General features: G+C 37.4%; 1 non-coding gene across 1 annotated transcript; it reads right to left on the reverse strand.

Annotated features, from left to right (window-relative positions):
- Positions 1–612: 612 nt before the first annotated feature.
- On the reverse strand, positions 613–684 carry TRNAN-AUU (transfer RNA asparagine (anticodon AUU)). Its single transcript has one exon. It is a non-coding gene; the product is annotated as a tRNA-Asn (tRNA).
- Between the last annotated feature and the right edge of the window lie 4,208 nt (positions 685–4,892).

Genomic DNA, 4,892 nt, shown 5'->3' on the forward strand with positions numbered 1-4,892 from the left:
AGAGTTCAGTAGTGAAAGTGTTACACAAGCTACATTCTTCTATACACATTAAGTACAAACCAGGTCACATCGTAGCCTGGTAGTTAATCATTATCGTTGCATTATTAGCCATAATGTGCATGTACTACTAGAGAAAGTTCATTCTTAACCTAGCTTTTTGTATTTTTTGGATGATGGTGGATGATCAGGGTATACTGGAAGAGTGACGTGCTTTGCTATTTTCTACTTTTAATATACGGCGTGGGGGGGAGAATTTACATAAAAACTGACAATAAAAGGAGTGGAAATAGTTACCAAACTATTTTGATGATGGAAACTATGGATCGTAGAAATTCAATAGGCCTATATTTCATTGTTTAATTTCGAAAGGTCCACACCTGTGGAGTAACGGTTAGCGCATCTAGCCGCGAAACTAGGTGGCCCGGGTTCGATTCCCGGTCGGGGCAAGTTACCTGGTTGAGGTTTTTTCCGGGGTTTTCCCTCAACCCAATATGAGCAAATGCTGGGTAACTTTCGGTGTTGGACCCTGGACTCATTTAACCGGCATTATCACCTTCATTTCATTCAGACGTTAAATAACCAAGATGTTGAATAATTTCGAGGGAAAAATTGTTCCGGAGCCGGGTATCGAACCCGGGACCTTTGGTTTAATGTACCAACGCTCTACCACTGAGCTACCCGGGAACTCTAACCGACACCGATCCAATTTTTCCCTCTATATCCACAGACCTCAAAGTGGGCTGACAGGGAGTTATACCTGAAATCTTGATTTACATAATACACGTCACTGTTCGTTAACAGAAAACCACAATTTAAGTCACACGGAGTTAGTGTGCACTCGAAGTTGGTTGCTTGACGGTTGTCAGCCCACTTTGAGGTCTGTGGATATAGAGGGAAAAATTGGATCGGTGTCGGTTAGAGTTCCCGGGTAGCTCAGTGGTAGAGCGTTGGTACGTTAAACCAAAGGTCCCGGGTTCGATACCCGGCTCCGGAACAATTTTTCCCTCGAAATTATTCAAATCAACTTTACAGGGAGTTATACCTGAAATCTTGATTTGCAACCTAGATGTTGATACAGCGTCGTAAAATAACCCAATAAAATAAACAAAATAAAAATAAACGGCGTGGGAAGGGGTATTTACATAAAATCTGACGGTAAAAGGAGAGGAAATAGTTACCAAACTAATTTAATGATGGAAATTATGAGTCGTAGAAATTCAAATATTTCATTGTTTAATTTCGAAGATAGTTAGTTTATAAAAAAATTATACTGTTTCGTGAATCATAATATATAGAACCTGCAGTAAAAGTTTCGTGTTCCTACTATCAAAATTGTAAGAAACTTTACACTTTGAACGTGACGAACAACGCCGGAAAAAGAAGTGTGAGAAACCAGCTTGTAAAGAGTAGGCCTACATGGATTTGAAGTTCAAGGGTGCAGCCATGAAAATACTGCGTAATTTTTATGCTTCCAAGTGCCGCAGAACACAAACTTGTTCAGCAATCATAAAAACGGTTTTTGATTAATTTTTCACAGAAAATGGTGTGGACAAAAAGCTATTTTTGCCTGAAAATTTCGTAAGTCTCCCTTCTTAATTGACCATTTTTCGGAATAAATTTTGATGGCGGCGTAAGGCAGAGATTTCATGCTACTAAATGAGTAGTTCAGAGCAAAAGTGATGTAGGCTAAATCAAAATTGGGTAATGAGGTTTAAAGTAAAAATTCTGTAAAACACAGCGCAAAGTAGCAATTAATATTGCCTTCTTGCTATCCATTGACTATTCTTCTTCTTCTTCTTCTTCTTCTTCAATTCCTGGGATAGGCTTCATAGTGTATCCAGCGAATAGGGATTATAAAGAATGGACACTGAGCGAATTTTCCTGTGTTTTGTTTCTCTGTGCGCCAGCGTTTAGTTCTACTTTCAAGCGCTAGAGGTTAGTGTAATCGAGCATAGGCTAAGATAATAATAATTGAGTATAGAGTTGAGACACAGGATCCAAACATCGCCTACCTTATTGCACAATCCAGTAACGCTTTGCTTCAAATAAATTCAAGTTAACAGCTTTTCCTTATTTCTCAGTGACAAACTAGTTGTAATAATAATATTTTATATTTTAGATATAACATATTATATTATAAAATAATATAATACATTATAAAATTATGTATCAAATTCTTTTAATATTTGTATATAATATAATATAGGTATATGGTTTTACTTCTCATAAGAGTTTTGTTTTTCCATTTTCAGCGCTATCAAATCATTACATATTTTAATTGTTGTTGGGGTCAACGTCTCAACTCTCATTATAAAGGAACTCTAGAGTCTAGACATTACAGTTAATGACGGATTTATTATTTTATGGATCCAATTTATTTTATTTGAGTACATAATGTACCTAGATGTATTAATTATATGTGCTATATTTCCGCTGTGTCGGCTGCTAGCTGGTGTGATGTCAGCGCCAACTCTAGGGAGAAAGTAGAATCTCACGCTTTAGCTGGCTTGAAGGTCATTGAAATCAGTCCAGCTACATCAAAGGTACCGACGCGAAGTGTCCATTCTTTATAATCCCTATTCGCTGGTGTATCCGTCCAACGCTTCCTAGGTCTTCCCGGATGTCTTCTCCCTCTAGGTCTATAATTAATCATTCTTCTTGGGATTCTTTCTGGTGTCATTCTATTGACATGTTCTGCCCACTGACTTCTATAATTCTTAATTTTTTCTTCTAGGGAAAAGATCATCGATTCTTCTCTTATTTTATCATTTCTAATTTCATCCGATATAGTACACCCCTTGACTGACCTTAGAAACTTCATTTCAGCGGCCTGTAATTTTTTGCTGTCAGCTGCAGTCATCGTCCAGGTTTCTGATCCAAATAGCAAAGATGGCACTGCCACTACTTTATAAAATTTAATTTGCGTTTCTTTTCTTGCTTTATTTTTCAAATTTCTGTTTACTGTACCACACAGCTGCTGAAATATGGGGAGTTTATAATTTCAGTCACTTTCATGTTTATACGTGAGCTGAGTACCTAGGTACTTAAAACTTGTTACTTGTTACAGAGGAGTGTCATTTAAAACAATTTTTGTCCTTATACTGTATTTCCCTTGAAAAGCCATTGTTTTGGTTTAATTTATGGAAATTCTAAAATTATATTTCTCACACACTTTCTGTAGTTCATACACTACTCTCTGCAGTTCACTTTCAGTTCTACTCACAACGATTTGGTCATCAGCGAACAGCATCGTCTTAAATGTAAAATTAGGTGCTATAGTAATAGTTTAAATACACTGAATATTAATTGCTACTTTGCGCTGTATTTTACAGAATGTTTACTTTAACACTCATTTAGAGCGGTGCAGACGGAGCACATGACAGACAGAATGGCATCATAGCAAGGATTCCGACGTTATTCGGCGTGTTCCCTGTGTACAAGCGACGGTCAGGTACACGATGTGTTGACGTACAGACGACACAATAGAAATGACACAGTTCCCTAACGTTTCTACAATTAATTTCCTACAGATACTTTAGTTAGATTTCAAAATTACAAAACTAATTAACCATTTCATCCTAAACAAATACTATACTGTATACATGTATGATTTCATACAGAACGCAAACAAAATCACTGTTTATTTGTAACGGGTTCATGTTATTCTATTCGCAAAAGCACTTGAAAAATTGTTTTTTTGTTTTTCCTTCTCTTTACAATGAGTGTGATTTATTAATGCACATGTGATGCGTTATCAGATTTCTTCCAAATATTGTTGCAATGCACAACAAATGACATTTGTACGTTATTAACAGAAAACGATTTTCGTCTATCTGATAGCAAGGCCTTATATGTGGAGAAGCTTCTTTCTACGTCTGTTGAGACAACTGGGGCATACGTAAAATCCTGTAAAACATTTTTTTCAACTTCTGTTAGTTCTTCAAAGGAATCCGGAATCCTTATCTCCAGAAATACTGTCACTAATCTTTCAGGGTTTATAATATCCACCATTTTTTTCAACTTATTTGCTATTTTCGCAGATATTATTTTACCAATTTTATCGTCTACTTGAGTCACTTTCTTCCAGATATTTCGCAGTAGGGAAATCTGATCAACCAGTTTTGTACCAGACTTTTCTAAAGCTGTTATACAATCAGGTATAAACCAATAATTCGATTCAATGTATTCCAATTTGTTTTATGCTTGAATCAATTAACAAAAATATCACCATATTCGGAATTAAGTCTCTTAAACTTTGCCGAACGAATTTGCTCCGCCTTAGACATCGTACCACTAGAACCGAACTGTCCTTATGTTTCTTCAGTACTGACGTTTGCTTTAGTACGCTGTACCTACTGCTTGCAGCTATCCTGTGTACTGCAGAGTCAGACCTCTGCAGGTACACAAGGTGAATTTACAACCCTTGCCCTGTTGCCGGTGTGTCGAACAACTGCTCTCTTTGCAAATCAAGATTTCAGGTATAACTCCCTGTAAAGTTGATTTGAATAATTTCGAGGGAAAAATTGTTCCGGAGCCGGGTATCGAACCCGGGACCTTTGGTTTAACGTACCAACGCTCTACCACTGAGCTACTCGGGAACTCTAACCGACACCGATCGAAGTTGGTTGCTTGACGGTTGTCAGCCCACTTTGAGGTCTGTGGATATAGAGGGAGAAATTGGATCGGTGTCGGTTAGAGTTCCCGAGTAGCTCAGTGGTAGAGCGTTGGTACGTTAAACCAAAGGTCCCGGGTTCGATACCCGGCTCCGGAACAATTTTTCCCTCGAAATTATTCAAATCAACTTTACAGGGAGATATACCTGAAATCTTGATTTGCATAATACACGTCACTGTTCGTTAACAGAAAACCACAATTTGTCACACGGAGTTAGT

Source organism: Periplaneta americana, chromosome 4 (genome assembly GCF_040183065.1).
Source record: "Periplaneta americana isolate PAMFEO1 chromosome 4, P.americana_PAMFEO1_priV1, whole genome shotgun sequence".
Lineage (NCBI taxonomy): Eukaryota > Metazoa > Arthropoda > Insecta > Blattodea > Blattidae > Periplaneta > Periplaneta americana.